The sequence below is a fragment of the Stegodyphus dumicola genome, chromosome 11, assembly GCF_044657685.1.
Source record: "Stegodyphus dumicola isolate Sdum_Otavi_A_Nest chromosome 11, ASM4465768v1".
Lineage (NCBI taxonomy): Eukaryota > Metazoa > Arthropoda > Arachnida > Araneae > Eresidae > Stegodyphus > Stegodyphus dumicola.
The window spans coordinates 166,601,493-166,626,413 of record NC_140778.1 but is presented as its reverse complement, the minus strand read 5'-3'; positions in this window follow the sequence as shown (position 1 = coordinate 166,626,413).

The window sequence follows — 24,921 nt, the reverse complement described above, 5'->3', positions numbered from 1 at the left end:
GGTAAGTCACAGCTATTAAAATATTTCTGGCGAAGACTATTTAAAACATGGACACTCAATTAAAATATGACGAACAGATAAACAAACATTACAATTAGAACAGACAGGCTCATTTTCAGCTTTGAGAAGATAGTTATGTGTGACTCGAATGTGACCAATTCTGAGACGAGTCAAAAGAACGTCCTCCTTACGATTTCCAGCAAAATCCCAATGATCAATTCTAGGTTTGACGTTTCTCAACTTGTGATGCTCAACATCCCAAATTTGCTGCCATTTTTTCCACATCTTCCCCTTTATTACACAGCAGATGTCTCTAAAAGGAATAAGGCGAGTGGACGGTTCAACAGCATATTTGGCTGCGATGTCTGCAAGCTCATATCCCTTTATTCCTGCATGTCCAGGGACCCAGCAGTGCAGGAATTCATATTCTCGAATTGTTAAATTTCTATGAATTTTGAGAACATTCACTACCACAGGATTCTGCGTGTTCGGGAAAGCTTCCAAAGATTTAAGAGCACTATACGAGTCTGTATAAACTATGAACTTTTTGTGGCAGAGCTTTGAGATGTGCAAAAGACCGTAATATATTGCAGTTAGTTCAGATGTTTGGACTGAGAAAGCATGGTGCAGGCATCGGCCCTCAATGTAATCTTGAAATACAAAAGCCATCCCAACATGATCATTTGACTTTGATCCATCTGTGTATATCGGATGATAACTGCTATATTTGTGCCTGAGCTCAGCAAAGTGTTGTCTGTAAACGATCTCGTTAGTGCTCGCCTTTACGTGATGTTTGAAAATATCGAGAAGCTGGATCCGTACATTTTCCCAAGGTGGAATTTCAAAATTCTGTACTGCTTGGGGGCACATATCAGAGAAGGAAAGTTCCTCAATGACAGGGCGAACTCTTAAAGGAAATGTAGGAACACAGGATGGACGTGTTTCATATAATGTGTTACACTCATTTTCGAGTAAGCACAGCTTATTGGGATGTTCAGGTTGGGATAGAATATTAAAATATTGCAAAAGGGACAATTGCTCACGCCTCAGATAAAGTGATGGTTCGTTAGAGTCAACATATAGGCTCTGGACAGGAGAAGTCCTGAAAGCTCCTGAACAAATCCGCAGACCTTGATGGTGAACAGGATCCAGTTTTAACAAAACAGATGACCGAGCGGATCCATAAACAACTGAGCCATAGTCCAGTTTAGAGCGGACGAGCGCTCTGTAAATGCGAAGCATGGAGCAACGCTCTGCACCCCAGGAGGTGTTCGCCAACACTTTTAAAATATTTAGTGTTTTTAGACACTTCTTTCTCAGGTTTAAAACATGAGAAAGGAAAGTCAATTTTCGGTCGAACGTCACTCCTAAAAATTTTACTTCGGGCGTAACTGGAATAATTGTACCATTCAGATATAACTCAGGCCATTAGTAAATGACTCTGTAATGAAAAAACATAGATAGGAAAGGGCGACGCACCCCGCTGAAAAAAAAGGGAGAAAAGAGTAAAAGCTTGCTTCCAGAAACAAAAATATGTGTGACTGACCGGTGGGGGAAGAAACATAATAAAGACAATGAATATAATACTAAAAATACAGAAATACAATGACCCCACCAAAGTCAGGCAGATAAAATAAATGGCAAGGCATAATAATGGGAGGCGAGCAAGCAAGACCTGCCCCCTATGACAAAAATATGTGTGACTGACCGGTGACGGAAAAATCAGAAGACGACGTCGCCGCCAGGCACGTATCTCCGCACCTCCTAATGAGCCCCGTGCTGCCAGCCCTGGAACATCGCATGTCGCCAATTTCATGCCAGGTGAAGAAGTCCCTCCAACTTTAAGTGGCCAGTGAGTGAGTCAGTGAGAGATTATGGCGCAAAACCAAAGATGATTATAGCGCGCCAAACACGAGATGGGCTGATTACAAATGATGAAATTAAAATACAATAATTAAAAACAAGTACACAAATGTACCAGATCCAGAGGATGAAGTCATATAAACATAAATTAAAAACACACATTAAAATTCAAGACACAGTCTTCAAAACAAATTACATTTGGTAATAAAAGCCAGTCTCTTTTAAATAATAAAATAAATTATAATTGACTTCTCTCCCGATTAAACGGTCGAGAGGTAAGGTATCTTCCGCTTGATAACATAGGAGATGTCTCTAAAAGGGATAAGGCGACCGGACGGTTCAACAGCATATTTGGCTGCGATGTCTGCAAGCTCATTTCCCTTTATTCCAGCATGTCCAGGAACCCAGCAGTACAGGACTTCATATTCTCGAATCGTTAAATTTATATGAATTTTGAGAACATCCACTACCACAGGATTCTGAGTGTTGGGAAAAGCTTCCAAGGATTAAAGAGCACTATACGAGTCTGTATAAACTATGAACTTTTTGTGGCAGAGCTTTGAGATGTACAAAAGACCATAATATATTGCAGTTAGTTCAGATGTTAGGACTGAGAAAGCATGGTGCAGGCATCTGCCCTCTATGTAATTTTCAAATACAAAAGCCATGCCGACATGATCATTTGACTTTGATACATCTGTGTACATCGGATAATAACTGCTATATTTGTGCCTGTGCTCAGCAAAGAGTTGTCTGTAAACGATCTCGTTAGTGCTTGCCTTCACGTGATGTTTGAAAACATCAAGAAGCTGAATCCGTGAATTTTCCCAAGGTAGGATTTCAAAGTACTGTACAGCTTGGGGGCGCATATCAGAGAGGGATTGTTCCTCAATGATAGGGGGAAGTCTTAAAGGAAAGGTAGGAACACAGGATGGACGTGTTTCAAATAAAGTGTTACATACATTATCAAGTAAGTACAGCTTATTGGAATGTTCAGGTTGTGATAGAATATTAAAATATTGCAAAAGGGACAATTGCTCACGCCTCAGATAAAGTGATGGTTCGTTAGAGTCAACATACAGGCTCTGGACAGGAGAAGTTCTGAAAGCTCCTAAACAAATCCGCAGAACTTGATGGTGAACAGGATCGAGTTTTAACAACTGATGACCGAGGGGATCCATAAACAACTGAGCCATAGTCCAGTCTAGAGCGAACAAGGGCTCTGTAAATGCGAAGCATGGAGCAACGCTCTGCACCCCAGGAGGTGTTCGCCAACACTTTTAAAATATTTAGTGTTTTTAAACTTCTTTTTCAGGTTTATAAGATGAGGAAGGAAAGTCAATTTCTGGTCGAACGTCACTCCTAAAAATTTTACTTCGTGCGCAACTGGAATAATTGAACTATTTAGATATAACTCAGGTTCAGGATGGAGACCTCTCTTCCTACAAAAGTGCACGCGCACAGATTTTTGTTTGGAAAAAGTAAATCCCTGTTTGTTTGACCATTCTTGGATCTTATTCAGAGCTATCAAGTGGACAGGAGGAGCCCCAGGAGATGAGGCCAGACACCGGTAGAAATAGGGCGCAGCCCCATCCACCTAATCGACAAGATTTTATGACAAGCAAGGGCTGCGCCAAGTAAAAACCAAAAAATATTTATATATATAAAATACATATAAAAATACATAATTATACAAACAGACCGGTAATGAAGACCACGGCACTCCTGCTGTCTCCGCTGCTGTGATCACTGGTACATCACCTCAAGAGTCCCAGCAAGTCCATGCTGATGCTGTTGTGCCTCCGACATTCGTTGGGCCATGCGACGGCGACACCCCACTCGAGGAGCCACCTCCACCACAGGAAATTGATGTCGAACCTCCACTGGCAACCTTCCGTCCGCGGTTCATTGAATTGGTGAGCGGCGACCAAACTCGTACTTGGAGACAGTTTGAAGACGCCCTTGACGAATTCGTGACAGAAGCACAACGTATGGTTAAAATTTCACACCGTCCAACTGCCAGACCCACCCAGACCGTCAACGGTACTGACCACAAGACAATTCAAAGACTGTACCGCCGCAACCGACGTAGAGCAGTGCGCCTCATCACGGAAGGAGAGTCCCCAAGATGTCAGTTGGACAGCCAGGCCATTGTTGATTTCTTCTCGCGGGCTGACATCTCGCCATACGTCGACACTACGGTTTACTGCCCACCTGATGTCAAGCGCCCGGAAGTAGACATGGCTCCCTTTTCCGCCACCGAGGTAGCATCTCGTTTCCGTTCCTGTGAGAACACTGCGCCAGGTCCAGATCGGCTCACCTACCAGCACTGGCGCTCACTGGATCCCGAGTGCAACGTCCTCACCCCGATATTCAATATATGCCTGAAGGCTAGGAGAGTCCCGGACTCATGGAAGCGGTCGACATCCACCCTACTGCCAAAGAAGGGTGACCCTGCTGACCTTCAAAACTGGCGACCTATCTCACTTGGATCCACCATTGCCAAACTTTTCATTGGATGTCTCGCGAGAAGGCTGACAAAGTGTATCCTTGATAACGACGTGCTCCACCCCTCACAAAAGGGATTCCTCCCATATGACGGGGTCTTCGAGCACAACTTCCCTGCTTGAACGGAGGCTTCGCTCTGCTAGGACGAATAAGAAGGACTTGTGTATCGCGTCACTTGACTGTTTCAACGCCTTTGGCAGCATCATCCACGATGCCATCTTCAATGCACTTTCAAACTATGGAGCGGGTAACTGCCTACTTCGCATCGTCAAGTCCCTCTACACTGACGCCACTAGTTTCTCTGTCCTGATGGAATCACGGATCCCATTTCCATCTCGTGTGGCGTCCGGCAAGGCTGCCCTCTCAGCGGACTCCTTTTTAATATTGCGATTGACCCGGTCATTCGACAAGTTCATGCCCCTTACCCGGACCATCGTGTGCTTGCCTACGCGGACGACATACTCCTGCTCGCGCCGTCACCATTAGAGCTCCAGTCCCACATCGACCGCCCGTAGACTTGCACTGACGTTCAATTCTCTGAAATGCTACTCACTCCACCTCTCCGGATTACGTTCTATCGGTGTGCGTTCCACCATCTTTTACGTCGATGGCCAACCCATCAGACTCCTCGACGACGGCGACACTGGACAGTTCCTGGGAAGACCGGTTGGCTTTCAACCACCCCCTGATCGCTGGATACATCAGCATGTGTGACAAAATCCTCCAATCCAACTTGGCACCTTGGCAAAGCTTTGATGCGCTGAAGGCTTTTTTACTCGTCCCTGTCGTTTGATATGCGGATGGCTCGGCACAAGAAAGGTGAATGGGCAAAAATTGATGACTTCGCCAGGCCCTTACTCAAAAGAACGTTCAACGTCCCTCCAGAAGCGGCTAATGAGTATCTCTACGGTGCAACGGACGCTGCTTGCTTCGGTATCCCTCTGGCCTCTGAAGATTCTGACATTGCGCGGATTGATGGCGCATTCAAGCTACTGACGTCCCGTGATGCTGGAGTCAAGGAGCTTGCCTGGACAGACCTCGAGGAATGCATATCAAGGAGAATTCACGACACGCCGACTCCAGACCTCATTGCCAAATACCTGTCTGCTTCTGATGAGGACCCCTTCCGTGGACCCAACAACAACATGTCCTCTACCTGGTCATTGGCCCGCGCCGCTTCCCGCCGGCTGGGTGCTACTTGGACCATCGATCCTGAAAGGAGAATCTCCCTAGAGATTGGCAGCGCCTCGCTTGGCCCTGGGAAACGCCACCTTGTCTTCCGGACATGCCGACAGCACATGCAATCCAACCGCGGGGAAAAACTCAGGAACTACCCCAACTAAGGAAAAACAGTGGAATGCGCAGCAGTGAACCGTTCCAGCTGTCATTTCTTCCACAGCGGAGATTTCACGCGTTTCGCTGACTGTCGCTTCATCCATAGGGCCCGACTCAACCTTATCCCCCTCAATGCCAACAAAAGGACGACAGCTGGATCCAAAGGATGTAGACGCTGCCCTTATGTTCTTGAAACCCTCCCGCACGTACTCGGCCACTGCATGCGATATAGTAGGCTTTATCAACGCAGACATAATGCAGTGGTCGAAAGAGTCAAGAAGGCTGCACAAAGATGGAGCATCGAAGGTGAAAATCAACTGATCCCTGGCCTACAGGTGCGACCGGACCTCGTACTTACCAAGGATGACACGGCCATTATCCTGGATATTACCATGCCCTTTGACAACCGCCTGCAGTCCTTCGAGGAAGCACGCCGTTCAAGGGAGGAGAAATACGCTGCGGCCGCCGAACTCCTGCGCGCCAACTTCTCTGATGTCCGTGTAGAGGCTATTATAGTAGGCGCTCTCGGAGCATGGGACCCGAAAAACGATAAAATTATGAGAAGACTTTGCTCCAAGAAATACGCGAAACTTATGAAGAAGTTAATCGTCAGCGATACCATCCGGACCTCCCGCGACATATATGTGGAGCACATTACCGGCGAAAGACAATAGAAGATTGCAAATGATGCTCGAAATTACTTCTGGACTGGCAAACTCAAGTAACCCTTCAGTTCTTGCAAATAGTGTAAAGTCTATTACTGTAAAATTCTATTATGTACACCCTATGTGAAACAAATTAATGCAACACACGCTTTTTGCATACGGAATATTCAACCAAAGTCGCACCGATATATTTGTCACGAATATATCTGTAAAATGTAAGTGGCCTTTAACATTTTTAATAAAAAATTTCTGTTCTTATCAGCTTAATTTGCGCACTTATTTTATTTGAATTTTTATAGTGGTGATTATGCTGATGGGCTAACTTCACTCATCTGGAGGGCGGAGCTGAAGCGGAGCCAAGGCGGTCTGTAAGTATGTTTTTTTCCCTCTCTTCCCATTGACGCTTCATGGTTCGCATACGTTCTTTACTTGCGTTCAATGGGGCCCTTTCCTATACTCTGCGAGCGAGCAGGTCGCCTGTGAGCGAGCGGTTCTTTCCTGTCTCCACTGAATATGCTGCTTGCAGTATACTTTGGTGTTTCAACGGGTCTCTCCTTTCCCTCCCTCTTTTCTTGCTGACTCGGCTGTTTTTAGTCGTTCTCAGTAAAGAAGTGGTTCTTTCCTATTACCTCTTGCTTCTCATTCAGGAAAACACTGCTTGCAGTGTCTTTCTTGTTTTGACAAGCCCTCACATTTCGTTTCTGCTAACTCGCTCTTAATTGTGGGCGTGGCTACTCCTTTTCTTCCTCTCTCTTTCTTTGCTCTTCCCACTTCCTTCTTTTGACTCGCTGAAGCTTTGATGGATGCTCCTAACTCCATGCTGCCTAGTTTGATCTTGCCAAGAGGCCTCTTGTTTTCCTGCGCTATAAGGATTTCTTCACACGATTCAAGGATACGTTGATGTCGTCTCCGCATCGCCTTGCTGCCCAGCCGAAGCCTCGATCGCCCCCTGATGTCCGGAGCCCTGGTTCTCGGTCCCCACCTTCTGTTAGATGCGTTGATGATTAATTCGACCTTCCTGGTGGACTCCTGAACACATCCTCTCCTGTCTCTGGAGTTTCCCCCCCAGGCCTGTAACGAGTGATGGCGCCTCTCCTGGAGAGCTCACTTCCTTACCTGTGCAACTCGATTGTTCCAGCTTGACTCCCCATCAGTCCTGTGCCACCACTTCTGTCCCTACTGATGCGTTGTTCGATTCGAGTGCTGCTAATGGACTGTGTCTCTACAGAGAAGTTGCCAATGTCTCTACGCCTCGTCCTTTGCCACCTGCTGATGGATGTCCACTGTCTACCTTGGACACGCCTCCTGGACCCTCTGGTGCTCCTCGACATGTTGCTGCTTTTGTTACGCCTACAGTTCCACCCTTGGGAAGAAGCGGTCAAATCTTTGAGCTTCTCCGTAGAATCCAGGCCAGCAATACTGCTCCCTCCTCTCCGTTGACTGCTGCCACTTCTACTAGTTATGCTTCACCTATTACTGCTGTCAAGTTCTCCACCATGCATGTCTCTTCCACATCCAGCTTGACGTCTTCAAGTCATCCGAAGAAGATTTTGGACACATCGCCTCCCTCAAATTGTCACCAGAAGAAGATTTCTTATGCCAGTCCTCGCAGTTATAATTCTCCAAGAATCTGCACTACCCGCGGGAAAGCTTTCTCGCAGAAAAGAAAATTTGAAAAACACATCAGAATGCACCATGATAATGACTCCCGGACACTACATGATGATTCCAACCTTGAAGCTTCTTCCTGCGTGCCAAAAGACATCGCCGGTGAATCACCCGTCTGCCATCACACCAGGGGTGAGTGAGTGAGTGAGTGAGAGATTATGGCGCAAAACCAAAGTTGATTATAGTGCGCCAAACGCGAGATGGGGTGGTGGTGGAAGTAGTTTTATGGCGCAAAGCTCAATAGGCCATATGCGCCAAACACAGGATTCTTTTTTAACATACAAACCAAAGGAACAAAAAAATATAAAGACAAGAGCACACTTTTAAAATCGAGGCCAGAAAAAAGATATTTAAATGATGGGATGAAAATGCTGATTATAACTTTGATAATGAGATATGCAGTATAGATATAAAATCCTAAAACATCTGATTAATTAAAATTCCAACATAAAATCTCAGGACAAAAATCAAATTAAATAATAGAAACCTGTTTCCTTGAGGTAGTGAAACAAACTATTATTGACCTCTCTTCCGATTAAACGGTCGAGAGGCAGGTCGCAGCTAATAAAATACTTCTCACGAAGATTATTAAAATATGAACATTCAATTAAAATGTGATAAACTGAAAGACAAACATTACAAGTTGCACAAATAGGCTCGTTGTCAGCTTTCAGAAAGTAGTTATGTGTCACTCTACTGTGACCAATTCTAAGGCGAGTCAAAAGAACTTCCTCCCTGCGATTGCTAGTAGTATCCCAATGCTCTATTTAAGGCTTCACCCTTCTCAACTTGTTATGAAGTTGAAGGTCCCAAAGTTGCTGCCATTTCTTTCGGATCTTCTTTTTTATGACACAACGGATATCGTTAAAAGGGATGAGGCGGCCGAACATTTCAACAGCAGATTTCGCTGCGATGTCCGCCAGCTCATTGCCCTTTATTCCTGTATGTCCGGGGACCCAGCAGTACAGAAGTTCAAATCCACGACATGTTAATTTAATATTCAACTTGAGAACATCCACTATCACAGGATTCTCAGTGCTAGAAAAGGATTCTAAAGCTTTCAATGCACTGTAGGAGTCCGTATATACAATGAATTTTCGATGGTGCAGCGTTGAGATGTACAAAAGCGCATAATATATGGCAGTCAGTTCGGAGGTTAAGACAGAGGAAGCGTCGTGTAAACGTCTGCCTTCCATATGGTCACCAATTATAAATGACATGCCAACATGGCAAGCTGACTTAGAGCCATCCGTATATATGGGAACATAACTCCTGTAACTATGCCTGTGCTCAGCAAAAGTTTGTCTGTAAATGCTCTCATTTGTAGTTGTTTTTCCGTAATTGTGGAAAATTTCAAGAAGGTGGATTTGTGCATTTTCCCAAGGTGCAATTTCAAAATCCTGTACTGCCTGTGGGGAAATATCAGACAGGGAGAATTCTTCAATGAGGGGACGAACTCTGACAGGAAAAGAAGGCACACAGGATGGACGTGCCTCAAATAAAAGGTCACAGCTATTGTCACGTATACACAAGTTATAAGGATGGTCAGGTTGAGATAAAATATTAAAATACTGTAAAAGAGACAGCTCCTCACGCCTCAAACGGAGTGATGGTTCGTAACAGACAACATAAAGGCTCTGGACAGGAGACGTCCTGAAGGCTCCAGAAGAAATCCATAGAGCCTGATGATGAACAGGGTCTAGTTTTAACAACACTGAAGACCGAGCGGATCCATAAACAGCTGAGCCGTAGTCTAGTCTAGAGCGAACGAGAGCTCTGTAAATGCGAAGCATGGAGCAATGCTCTGCACACCAGGAGGTGTTCGCAAGGACTTTTAAAATATTTAAAATTTTTGTACACTTTTTTCTCAAGTTTAGGACATGAGGAAGGAAAGTCAATTTTTGGTCGAACATAACCCCTAAAAATTTTACTTCAGATGCTACTGGAATCACAGACCCATTAAGGTATAATTCAGGCTCAGGATGGAGACCTCGCTTTCTACAAAAATGCACACAGACAGTCTTCTGTTTCAAAAACGTAAATCCTTGTCTTTTTGCCCATTCCTGGATCCTGTTCAAAGCGATCTGGAGCTGTCTCTCTACATGACACATATCCACACCTCTACAGCTAATTTGTAGATCATCAACATATAAAGAACCTGAAATGGTGGGAGGAAGTTGTTTTAATACAGAATTTATTTTTAGGCTGAAAAGAGTTACACTGAGCACACAGCCTTGAGGCACACCCTCTTCTTGTTCAAAAACATCAGACAAAACAGAGCCAATCCTTACTTGAAATGTTCTAGTATTCAAGAAATTCTGAATAAAAATTGGTACGTTGCCGCGCAAGCCACTCTCGTGAAGATCCCGAAGTATACCGTATCTCCATGCCTTATCATATGCTTTCTCAATGTCAAAAAATACCGAGACAAGGTGACTCCTTCTTACGAAAGGTTTTCGAATGGATGTCTCTAAAAGGAGCATATTATCTATGGTAGTTCTCCCCTTTCGAAAACCGCTTTGATAAGGCGATATAATTTTATTCTTTTCCAAGAAGTAGACTAGGCGGCTGTTTACCATCATTTCAAAGAGTTTGCAAACACAACTGGTAAGGGCAATTGGCCGATAGTTGAAGGGATTTCTTGGATCTTTCCCTGGCTTCGCAATAGGAATGACAACAGCTCTCCTCCATGCACTGGGAAAAGTACGCTCCTTCCACACTCTATTGTAAAGTGTGAGAAGGGCAGTCAGTGATTTATAGGACAGATGCTTTAGAAGTTCATAATAAACGCCATCCAGACCTGGACAAGACTTATGTGTCTGCAACAAAGCTCTCCTTAATTCCAGCATAGTAAAGTCTCTATTGTAAGGCTCAGAGTTGGAAGAGTTGAATGTGATGGGATTTATTTCAGAGTGATGCTTGATAGAGAGAAATGCAGGTGAATAGTTTCTGCTGGAAGAAACGGCAGCAAATGTCTCACCAATAGTATTCGCAATTTCTTCTATGGAGCTAATCACTCGGCCATCTTTTTTCAAAAATGGAAGTGAGTGGTCTTTATATATGCCGCATGCTTTTCGAACTCTTTCCCAAACTCGCTTACTAGGCGTGGAGGATGTTATTGACGACACATATGAAATCCAGGAATCTCTCTGGCTCTGCCTTCTTACTTTTCGTGCATTTGCTTTGGCTCTTTTAAATGCTATGAGGTTTCGCAGAGTAGGATATCTACGAAAAATGCCCCATGCTTTTTTCTGTTTTTTCAGTGCTTCATGACAGTTGCGATTCCACCATGGTTTCGAATATTTAAATATTTTTCCTGATGTTCTAGGAATGCAAAGCATAGCTGCCTCAATAATAGTATTTGTAACAGCATCAACAGCATCATCGATGTGCGCATCTTCTACCATTTCATCTGTCAGCTCTGCAATAGAAGAGAAGAGTTCCCAGTCTGCCCAATCTAGTATAAACCGAGGGAGTCTCGACATGGGGTTTGCTCCTCTTCGTGCAAGAGACACAAAAATGGGATAATGATCGCTGTTGTAGAGATCACTTCCGACACTAAAATTGCAAAATGGCAACAGAGATGGTGAACAGATGGCAAGGTCGAGAGCGTGGAATGTCCTTGAAGGCTCATGGAAGTAAGTATCTTGCCCATTATTCAGGAGACAAAGGCTATGATCTTCGATCATCTGCTCTATTTGTCTTCCTCGGCAATTTGTATCTTTACTACCCCAGAGCGGACTATGGCCGTTAAAATCTCCTATTATGATGAAAGGCGCAGGCAGCTGCTCTATAAAACCATTTAAATCTTGCTGATCAATGTGCTCGTTAGGAGACAGAGGAGGCATGGTGCAAGCGTCTGCCCTCCATGTGGTCTTCAATTACAAATGCCATCCCGACATGATCTTTTGATTTGGATCCATCTGTATAAACTGGAAGATAACTGCTATATTTGTGCCTGTGCTCAGCAAAGAGTTGTCTATAAATGATGTCATTGGTGCTTGCCTTGACGTGATGCTTGAAAACATCAAGAAGCTGAATCCGTGCATTTTCCCAAGGTGGGAATTCAAAATTCTGTACTGCTTGGGGGCGCATATCAGAGAGGGAAAGTTCCTCAATGATAGGGCGAACTCTTAAAGGAAAGGTAGGAACACAGGATGGACGTGTTTCAAATAAAGTGTTACACACATCATCAAGTAAGTACAGTTTATTGGGATGTTCAGGTTGTGATAGGATATTAAAATATTGCAATAGGGACAATTGCTCACGCCTCAGATAAAGTGCTGGTTCGTTAGAGTCAACATACAGGCTCTGGACAGGAGAAGTTCTGAAAGCTCCTGAACAAATCCGCAGAGCTTGATGGTGAACAGGATCGAGTTTTAACAAAACTGATGACCGAGCGGATCCGTAAACAACTGAGCCATAGTCCAGTCTAGAGCGAACAAGGGCTCTGTAAATGCGAAGCATGGAGTGAGTGAGTGAGTGATTATGGCGCAAAAACCAGAGATGGTTATGACGCGCCAAACACAAGATGGGATGATTACAATTGATGACATTAAAATTCAATCAATAAAAACAAGTAGATAAATGTACCAAATCCAGAGGATGAAGTCATATAAACACAAGTTAAAAGCACACATTAAAATTCAAGACACAGTCTTCAAAACAAATTACATTTGGTAATAAAAGCCAATCTCTTTTAAATAATAAAATAAATTACAATTCACCTCTCTTCCGATTAAACGGTCGAGAGGTAAGTCACAGCTATTAAAATATTTCTGGCGAAGACTATTAAAACATGGACACTCAATTAAAATATGACGAACAGATAAACAAACATTACAATTAAAACAAACAGGCTCATTTTCAGCTTTGAGAAGATAGTTATGTGTGACTCTAGTGTGACCAATTCTGAGGCGAGTCAAAAGAACTTCCTCCTTACGATTTCTAGTTAATTCCCAATGCTCAATTCTAGGCTTTACATGTCTTAACTTGTTTTGAAGCTGAACATCCCAAAGTTGCTGCCATTTTTTTCGGATCTTCTCTTTGACTACACAACAGATGTCTCCAAAAGGGATGAGGCGACTGGACAGATCAACAGCACATTTCGCCGTGATATCTGCCAGCTCATTCCCTTTTATTCCCTAATGGCCGGGAACCCAGCAGTACAGGATATCATATCCACGACTCGTTAAGTTTATATGTAACTTTAGAATATCTACTATGACTGGATTTTGTGTATGGGAAAAAGCTTCTAATGATTTAAGTGCACTACAAGAGTCTGTATAAACTATAAACTTTTTGTGGCAGAGCCTTGAGATGTACAAAAGACCATAATATATTGCAGTTAGTTCAGGTGTTAGGACTCAGAAAGCATGGCGCAGGCATCTGCTCTCTATGTAATTTTCGAAAACAAAAGCCATCCCGACATGATCATTTGACTTTGATCCATCTGTGTATATCGGATAATAACTGCTATATTTCTGCCTGTGCTCAGCAAAGAGTTGTCTGTAAATGATCGCGTTAGTGCTTGCCTTCGCATGATGCTTAAAAACATTAAGAAGCTGAATCCGCACATTTTCCCAAGGTGGGATTTCAAAATTCTGTACTGCTTGGGGGTGCATATCAGAGAGGGAAAGTTCCTCAATGACAGGGCGAACTCTTAAAAGAAATGTAGGAACACAGGATGGACGTGTTTCAAATAACGCGTTACTCACATCATCAAGTAAGCACAGCTTATTGGGATGTTCAGGTTGGGATAGTATATTAAAATATTGCAAAAGGGACAATTGTTCACGCCTCAGATAAAGTGATGGTTCGTTACAGTCAACATACAGGCTCTGGACAGGAGAAGTCCTGAAGGCTCCTGAACATATCCTCAAACGTTGATGGTGAACAGGATCCAGTTTTAACAAAACAGATGACCGAGCGGATCCATAAACAACTGAGCCATAGTCCAGTCTAGAGCGGATAAGCGCTCTGTAAATGCGAAGCATGGAGCAACGCTCTGCACCCCAGGAGGTGTTCGCCAACACTTTTAACATATTTAGTGTTTTGAGACACTTCTTTCTCAGGTTTAAAACATGAGAAAGGAAAGTCAATTTCTGGTCGAACGTTACTCCTAAAAATTTTACTTCGGGCGCAACTGGAATAATTGTACCATTTAGATATAACTCAGGTTCAGGATGGAGACCTCGCTTCCTACAAAAGTGCACGCACACAGTTTTCTGTTTCGAAAAAGTAAATCCCTGTTTGTCTGACCATTCTTGGATCTTATTCAGAGCCATCTGCAATTGCCTCTCTATGTATCTCATGTCTGCTCCTCGACAGCTAATCTGTAAATCATCTACATATAGTGATCCTAAGATGGTGTGAGGAAGTTCTTTTAGTACTGAGTTTATTTTTAAACTGAACAGCGTTACACTAAGCACACAGCCTTGAGGCACACCCTCTTCCTGTTGAAAAACATCCGAAAAAACAGAGCCAATCCTTACTTGAAAAGTTCTAGCGTTCAAGAAATTCTGTATGAAAATTGGTAGGTTGCCGCGCAAGCCACTCTCGTGAAGATCCCGGAGTATACCGTATCTCCATGCCTTATCATAAGCTTTCTCAATGTCGAAGAATATTGAGACAAGGTGACTTTCTTCTGACAAAGGCTTTCCGAATAGATGTCTCTAATAGAAGCATATTGTCTACGGTCGTTCTCCCCTGTCGAAAACCGCTCTGATAAGGCGATAGAATATTATTCTTTTCCAAGAAGTAGACTAGGCGGCTGTTTACCATCTTTTCAAACAGTTTGCAAACACAACTGGTAAGGGCAATTGGCCGATAGTTCGAGGGATTCCTCGGGTCTTTCCCTGGCTTGGCAATAGGAATGACAACAGCTCTCCTCCATGCACTGGGAAAAGTACGCTCCTTCCACACTCTATTGTAAAGAGTGAGAAGGGCTTTCAGTGACTTATAGGACAGATGCTTTAGCATTTCGTAATTTATGCCATCAAAACCCGGAGAAGACCTATGTGTCTGCAATAAAGCTCTCTTTAATTCCACCATAGTAAATGCTCTATTGTAAGGCTCAGATTTGGAAGAGTTGAATGCGATGGGATTTATTTCCGAGTGCTGTTTGATAGTGAGAAATGCAGGTGAATAGTTTCTGCTGGAAGAAACGGCAGCAAATGTCTCACCAATAGTATTCGCAATTTCTTCTATGGAGCTAATCACTCGGCCATCTTTTTCCAAAAAGGAAAGTGAGTGGTCTTTATATATGCCGCATGCTTTTCGAACTCTTTCCCAAACCCGCTTGCTAGGCGTGGAGGACGTTATTGACGACACATATGAAATCCAGGAATCCCTCTGGCTCTGCCTTCTTACTTTTCGTGCATTTGCTTTGGCTCTTTTAAAGGCTATGAGGTTTCGCAGAGTAGGATATCTACGAAAAATACCCCATGCTTTTTTCTGTTTTTTCAGTGCTTCATGACAGTCGCGATTCCACCATGGTTTTGAATATTTTAGTAGTTTTCCTGATGTTCTAGGAATGGAGAGCATAGCTGCCTGAATAATAGTATTAGTAACAGCTTCAACAGCGTCATCGATATGCGCATCTTCTACCATTTCATCTGTGAGCTCTGCAATGGAAGAGAAGAGTTCCCAGTCTGCCCTGTCCAGTATGAATCGAGGGGATCTCGACATGGGGTTTGCTCCTCTTCGTGCAAGAGACACAAAAATAGGATAATGATCGCTGTTGTACAGGTCATTTCCGACACTAAAAGTGCAAAATGGCAACAGAGATGGTGAACAGATGGCAAGATCGAGAGCGTGGAATGTCCTTGAAGGCTCATGGAAGTATGTATCTTGCCCATTATTTAGGAGACAAAGGCTGTGATCTTCGATCATCTGCTCAATTTGTCTTCCTCGGCAATTTGTATCTTTGCTACCCCAGAGTGGACTATGGCCGTTAAAATCTCCTATTATAATATAATGCTCAGGCAGCTGCTCTATTAGATTATTTAAATCTTGCTGATAAATGTGCTCATTTGGAGGCAAATACAAAGAAACAAATGAAACAACAATATCAAAATTTATTTGAGTAGCGACAACTTGGAGGGATGTCGTCAAAGGAAGTACATTTGAGGGATAATCCAGTGAGGAGAGGAGACCTACTCCTCCACTGGCACGCTCACCTGCAAGGTTATCCTTTCTGACGAAAGAAAACCTCCGAAGTTTTGCATGGTGTTCTGGTTTCAGATTTGTTTCCTGTATTGCGAAGCACACAGGATGGTACACATTTATTATAGATTTGATGTCAAGCAAATTTCGGTGGAAACCGCGACAGTTCCATGACACGAGGGTGGCCATTATGAATGGTTTTTGTTTTTCCTGTGCTGTTCTTTTGTTTTTCGTGGAAGTAGATGCCTGGGAAATTCCAGACCCTCTTCCACTTCCATAAAGTCTGAATCCGCAGATTCAGAAATCATGTCATCAAGAGAGCTATTGCTGCGACTTCTATTTTTATTTGATATTTTTTGTGTGGCAGTTTTCGGCTTACTTTGAATAATTGTTTCTTTCTTTTGTACTATATGAGTTGCATTTTCTTTTTTCTTGTTGGATGTAGACGGTTGGGTTTTATTTGGTAGGGTCTGTGTGCCTATTGATGTTTGGGTGGCGACTGTACGATATGATTTAACAGCACTGGCGTATGATGAATTTGGTCGAAGCTGTGTGCTCTGGACTAGTCTTCTGGCTTCGGCGTAAGAGATGTTCCTAGTAACTTTTGCAGTCTGGATTTCTTTTTCCGATTTCCATTTTGGGCACAAGCGAGAAAATGCTGGGTGGTCACCCTTGCAATTTATACATAAAGGCGCAGCGGTACAATTATCAGAATCATGGCCAATCTGTGAGCATCGGGCGCATGTGAGGCTGCCACGACAAGACGTCTTAGAATGGCCGAAACGCTGGCATTGGAAACATCGCATAGGGTTTGGAATATAAGGTCTTACAGGAATATTTAGATATCCGGCCTTAATATTCTTAGGCAGATCAGGCGTGTTGAAGGTAAGGATCACGTGTTTCGTGTCTATCAACTTACCTTCTTTACGCATCTTGATCCGCCTTACACCGCAGACATTTTGTTCGGATAACTCAGAAGCGATCTCTTCTTCAGAAACATACAGAAGGTCGAATTCTGAGATTACACCACGACAATAGTTCAGTGACTTATGGGGTGTTACAGTGACATTCCCTTGCCCAAGTTTAGTAATCTGAAGTAAAGAAGCAGACTGGGTGGCTGAGTGTGTATCAATAAGCAAGTCTCCGGAGCGGAGACGCTTTATGTTTCTCGGCTCACCAATACAAGACTGGATGTATTTGTTTATTACGAAAGGAGACATCTTATGCATTTCGCCAGAAGGACTAGAGATTACTAGGAAACGGGGACTATTGTTATGATTTTTTTTATTTGCATCTGTCCGTAATTTTTTTGCAGAATTTTCAGAACTAGGTTGAGCGACAGGTTGAGTGACTGGTTTAGTAGGAGACGTTTCAGAACTAGGTTGAATGATTGGTTTATTAGTAGATGTTTCAGAACTAGGTTGAGTGACTGGTTTAGTAGGAGATGTTTCAGAACTAGGTTGAATGATTGGTTTAGTAGTAGATGTTTCAGAACTAGGTTGAGACTGGAGTGACTTCAAAGTTTTTTAATAAAAAAATATGTGTATTTGCCATATTGAAAATAGAAAAGATTCGGGTCCGACGGCCCCGCCCACCACGGAGCCCAACAAGGGAACACAGATTCCTGTGTTAGGGCTAGCCGGACCTATACGCAAACTGAAGCCCCACAGTCGGCTTTCCCGAAAGCAGGTACTCCCGAGAGCTTGACCCCAAGCCACTGACACAAGGACTAGTGACCAGCCGATTGACACCCGTGAGGACGACTAAGGTGCCTCCCGTTTAGCTGAAGCAGAGGCCAAAGCAGTGTGTTGGGGACAGTACCTCGCCCCTCAACTACCAGGACCCTCCTTTCCAGCGACACGGGTCTCCACGCACGGCAAACACGTGGGCAGTTTTCTCGCCACTCGAGAACTAGAGACAAGGTCTGTTCCAGCCTCTCGTGACGAGCCCCAAACTCCGTAGAGAGAAACCACAAGGGAGAAGGGAAGGGAAAAAGATCCAGCCAAGAGGAGAGGAGACGGAAAAGAGGATAGATCACTGGGGCTCCAGGATCGTGACACCCGTCTCACCAAGAAGATGATCCCCTGAAGGGCTAGGGTACCTCGGGATTGCCACACCCGTACTCACAAAAGTGAGCCCCCTGAGGGAAGAAGTTAAAAAGGTAGGAAGTGAGTCAGAAGTGTTAAGAACAACCAAATGGTGGAAGGTAAAAAATTCAACTAATTGAGAACCACGAGGGGAACAATCACAGGCACCCCAAAGGGAATGTGAAGCATTAAAGTCTCCAAGAATTATATGTTTATAACCAGGCCTGCAACGACTGAACATTAAATCTAGATCCCGCAAAAAATGTGTTAAATCATCATTGGGAGGAACGTATACAGAAGTAAGGGGAAATGTAGCGGTATCTGTTGAAAATAATGCAGTGACAAAATATTGTGAATGAAAAAATAATTGTAAAGGAAAAGAAGAAGAAAATACTAAAGCAGACAGCCCCGAGTCAGACTAATAAAGATTGTTGTAAAGGGAGACCAGCAATTAAATTATGCAAAGAATAAAATTCCTGAAGGAAGGCAAAATCGAAATCTCCCTCCAAAACTTGCATAAAATGATCAGTACTGGCTCGAGACTTCTGAAGATTGCACTGCAAAAAAGATAAATTAAAAAAAGAGTGTCGAAAATTAGGAGGAAATCGTGGAATAGACATATTCAAATTTTTTATGAAAGCGAAGATTGGTGCAACCTACGTTGTAATAAGAATTTATAAGTTGAGCATAAAAGAGAGTCAGCTGAATGATGAATATCAAAATTAGAAGATCTTGCACGGTTTGAACGTATGCAGTTAATACAGCGATGGGGAGAAGTACAAGTAGATCCAGAATGTGATTCGGCACAACGAACACAGACAATGGGTAAGGTACAAGACGAAGAAGAATGTGCAAAAGATTGACACCGTGTACAACGAGAGAAGCGAAAGTAAGGACGGATTCTACAAGAATTAAGACCAATATAAAACGAACCCGCAGAAAGGAAGGAACAGGCAACGGTACGATCCACTACAACACAATGATTAATATTTTCAGTGCGTGGTATAAGACGCTGGATAGAAAAATTAGTAGAAGATAGATTAGGAAATGATGCGCTCAAAGCTTGTTCAATGTCTTCCGTTGATAAGTGTGATGGAATATTAAAAATGATGAAGGAAGATTGACTTGGACCGGGAACTCGAAGTTGAATTTGATTCTGTAGTTGTGGATGAGAGGAAACGAAGGATTGAAATGATTGAAGTTGTTTAGGAGTAGAAAAACGGAGGAGTAATTCGCCACGCCTTGTGGAACGAATTTGTTTAAAGTTAAAAGAATATTGGTCCTGACCTAGAGAGCGAACAAGAAAAGAACGCAAATCCGAGGGATTCAAAGACTGAGAGGACGAAAGTATAAGGACAGGATCAGAAGAAGACTGTTGAGGATGATCTAGTTTAGCTGATAAAGGATCCGTGGGATGCGGTACAGAAGATCGTAATGGTGTTATTGGAGACTCGGCCAATTCCTCTGTCTCTGGAAGAGTTGTAAGAGGTTCTAATCTACGCCAAAAAATTCGATTAGAACGAGAGCGTGAAGAGAAAGATTTAGTTCCTGTGACAGAAGTTGTAGATCGAGAGACTGATACCTGTGGATCTGGTAAAGCTGGTGAACCCTCTGGCACTGTAGATAGGACTGAAGTATTAATCGAAGAATTTTGAACAGACCGGCGTCTTGAAGATCCTGATGAAGAAGAAGGTGATACTGACGAATTGCGAATTAAAGTAGACTGTATGGACTTCTTGAGGTTCGGTTGATGTAAAGAAGATGAAGTTGAAATATTCGCAGACACGGTTAACGATTGCCCTGTAGGTTGAGACGAGGATAATGAACTCTCCAATGTAGATCGAGGAGGTAAAGGATTAAAAAATAAGGGAACTAAATTAACAGGCGAAGAAGAAGAGGAAGGATCGACGCTAATAGAATGTTGAGAAACGCGAGGTAAAGTTGAAAATTCTGGTAGAGTATCAGTTTGTGTTTGAATAGATTGAAATGTAAGGGAGGGTTTATGAATAAATTCTTGAAGAGGCTGCAGAGAAGTTTGAATGTGAGAAATGTCACGAGAAATTGGCGCCAAAATCTGAGCTACCTGCTGATGAAGATCGGTAACCAATTCCTGTGAAGTACGAAGATGCTCTTGTTGAATGACAATATCTCGAATCTGATTGAGATGAGATGACAAAACTCGCAGATCAGCAGTGGAAAGCTTATGCCTTCCACGATGACGCTCTAAATGACTTTGAGTTTTATTCAACAAGGTGATTATCTGATCAGCTGGCTGCTGAGAAATGTGTTCAGAGAATTCCGAGACCGATGGAGAAAGTAAATTAGGAGCGTTAAACGAAAGAGTTTGAGAAACAGAATGATGGGAACGAGGAGAAGGAGAATCTATGTGATTATCAGGAGAGGGCTGGTGAGACGAATGTAATGACGCCTTAACTGTAGGACATTCTGTGACTACTGTATGTATAGATAGTGGACTAGAAAATTGCGAATTATATTCGACACGTGATTCAAACGCCGCCAAAGAGTCCGTATGTGATGTTAAAAAAGTATCAGTGTAGGGTAAAAGTGAGGTATCAGTAGATTTATAAGTTAAAATATCATGGAGAACGACAATTGGTAAGGTAAGACACGTATCATCTGGATGAGAAGATTGCTCATTAATTCCCTCCATGTGCAGTGATAAGTGGATGAAAGCAAGTAAAGATAATATAATTGAATAATAGATGAAAAATTATACACAATCAATGCACAGGATGAGAGAGAAATTATACATTACCTTAATATGAAATAATTAATACTATACGAAAAATTAAAAATTAATATGAAAAAAACTATAAAGTAAAAAAGAAACTTTTAAAAAAAGAAATAAATAATTAAACAATAATAAAAAAAATTAAAAATAACATTTAAGCACAATTAGACCCACCAAACGTCATATCCAAAAGAAATAAAGTAAATGTTAAAACAGTATTTATAAACCACTCTAACTGTAAAATGGGCTTCTCTATGATCTAAGTACCCTTGCGGTAGATCACTTTTACAGGCAAAGTAAAAGGATGAAGTTTTGAACAGCAAGAGCTAATAGATGATAGAAAACCAGAGACCAGATACCATTTGCAGAGCGGTTGGAATAACGGTACTACATTTTACAGTGGGCCAAAAAGACAATGGGTGGTATTATGAGGTTGCGATTCATAAGGAGGTACATATACGGGAAGATATTAGAGAAATTAAGGGTGGATATGACGTAAATGGATAAATACAAGGAAAAGTGGCGTAAGATAGCGTCTCTGACGCTAAAACTAATTTAAGCCGAATATTAATCTTAATACATATCCCAAAGGATGTACAAGAAAGATTTGGCGATTTTTAGAAGCACTATGTAAGCCAATATGGCAGACGTTAAATAACAATTCAATGTCTAAAATCGATGTTAAACTGAGATATAAGTGTAAAAAAATGAAATATAAATTATATGAAATACAATTAGAAAGGTTTAAACATTATTAAGCTCAAAAATTCGTTAAGTACAGTATAATAAATAATTTATAATGAAACAAAAATCGCCAAGAAGAACTCCATCTTGAATTTAAGCATGTTCAATATTTGATAAATGCGAATAAATAAAAAAGGAGTTATTAATGAAAATTATTAATATACGCCACTTTAACCAATAAAATACGAAAATAATAAAAATACACATCAATATCACTATTATAACTATTGTTAAAATGCACATAGTAAACTAAACTGCGCCATGCAGGATTTGGCGACGAAGAATGTAAACAAACCGCTTACCATGAACATAGAACATTCAATAACTAAAGAAATAGTTATGCTAGAAACATGAAATAAATTGCAAATGAAAGATAATAATATACTGAATAAAAGTTAGAGTGGGGGCAAAGTTGTAAAATAAATATTTAAAAAGATAAAAATTAAAATCAAAACCCCACTTATGAAAAACGTATAAACACAGTAATTGTACAATTTTAATATGAAGATAACTAGAAAGCTAATTATCGTAAGAAGATAAAATTTGCATGTACGAATGGGAAATTATTTTGGCTTCAATTTTCAAAGGGGACACGAAAGTGTGTGATGAATATTTAATGGTGTAAATGTGGCACAAAAATGAAGTTCACTGAGCACCAGGTGAGAGATTACTAGGTGAGTGCAAAAAAGTATCAAACAGAGAAATATGCTGAATAATGGTTGTAGAATTTGCAAAAACGGTAGCGAGAAGTATAATATATATTCTGTAGACAAATTTCACACACAAAACACACTGATAAGCTCGAGAAACACTAAATGTTGAACTATGAGCACAAATCACTGAAGCACCACATTCACTGGAGAAACACTCTTGATGTAAAAAAAATATATTATGAAGAATGATGAAAATCACACAGATGAGCACACTTGGACTTCAGAAATGGGTTTATGTAGATGATTACTGAAAAGTGTACGGAGGTAAGCTGGTACAGATGTAATCCAACACCATATCCTCTAAGTCGTGGTACAGATAGAAGAAATGGAGACTCACTATATGATGATAACGTTACTGCATTTTAGTAGAACACTGGAAAAATCAAATAAAGAATTCACAGGTGACGCTGAAAAAAAAATCTAATGATCGATATTATAAATGTTGGCTAAGAGCATTCCAATGGCGGACGGCGTCTTCATAGTATAGTCACTCTGCTTAGGAAGAATCGACAGGGATTAAATATTAGCATTAAAATCACTGAAGTAGATGCACAAATGACTAAAAGATACATTTAGACTTCTTTCTAAGATAGTTGATAAAGACATTATACGATATTTATGCAACAGAAGTAATATATTTCAGACAGCCAACGGAGCGCGTCTGACAACGGCGAAAGTTGAAGTTGTAGTATAATAACGGACAGCCTCTCAACGCTGTATGCTATTTTAAATCCCCTACATAGTTCCCCAATCATCACAGCAATTCAGGAAAAACTATGTCAATATAGCTCACAGAACATATACTTAGAATGGACAAAGGCACACGTTGGCGACTATGGTAACGAGGTCGCTGATAAATTAGCTAAAGAAGCAGCCCAAAATCAAGAAGCTGAACGGCTACAGATTCCATGGCCTGTATCCCATATCAAGAAAAAACTACAAAATGCTGCCCTCCAAAAATGGCAGGAAGCATGGGACACAGAGCCCACTGGCCGACGAGCACATACACATATGCCAAAGATCGACATAGCTCGGCTAGTACGGCAACCACAACTGGTATACTATGTAACAGGACACGGCCCGTTCCCTGTCTATTTTGAAAAGCACGGAACAACTACATCAGCATACTGCAGTTACGGTGAACCAGGAACACCAGAGCACTACCTAAGTCAATGTCCACTAACAGAGGGATTACATATCCCATTCCCGCAAACGAACAGGCAGGCGTTTGCAAAATACATGATCAAAGAAAAACACCTGGCCAAGAAAATAGTCCAAATTGTAGATAAGCTGATGGACTTGGGCACAGATCTCTGCCAAGTATAGTCGCCCCACCATGGTAACATATACAATCAAGAAGAGGAAATGTTAATTTCATTCCAAGGGACAGATAGCACTGGGCATGAGAGTAACTATCGCTGCGTGACACCAGCCACAACAACTTCTCTTGTATCTTGTTAGAACCACAGTATAGGCTTCAGTTATTTTACAACACTGAGCATAATATAAAATATCCATTGTGCATCTGGCTATTACCCTCTGTAGTATAAAGCAACCGTGCCATGTATTATAATCATTATGCATATTATGATCTGTATTACAGCATTGTGTATATTATTAATATTGCAAATTTCTGTAGTAAAATTTATATAATTAATAATATTTAGTTATTAAGTAATTGCGCATACTGTTGACATGCAATATTATCCTACTGCATTACGTATGCATCATATCACTGTAAATATAACTCTAGCAAGCGCAACCTGTATATACTATATAATCATGCGTATGTATCTACTGAGTAATGTTAGAAAAACAATAATGGTATATAAATGTCAATATAATTAATAATACTAGATAATATGTAATAGCATACATCGTTTAATTGTATCATTATTGTACTGCATAGCGTGTGTATTATATCATTGTAAATATCAAACTAACATGTATAACGACCTCCTGTATACCCTATATAATCAAGTGTATGTATATATTGAGTATTGCAAGAATAGCAGTAACTATGTATTATTGTAACGTGTATCATCAATTTTGTATGCTACGGTTTGTATTACTATAACATTTTATCTGTATATTGTACTGTTATCGCTAATGTATGCCCTTGTATGGCCATGTATTTGTTTGTTAAAGCACAATAAATACTGGAGCTGGGCGAATGTGGGAGAGCAGTCTGGGGGCGCTTTGGTTGGTTGACTGCCACCGGGATGTTTTGAGTGTTGGGTCTCGGCGCCAGGCGTGGGGCTGTTGTGTGGCCCCAACTGGCGGCACTCTAGATATTGGTGGACGTGGCGCTATACCAATTAACCTAATGGTAGAGGGATGGTGCCCACGTTCCCCGTCGCATGTCGCATGTGGTGACTGTGGTGCCAAATGCTCACAAAATCTATTTAATATCTTCGACA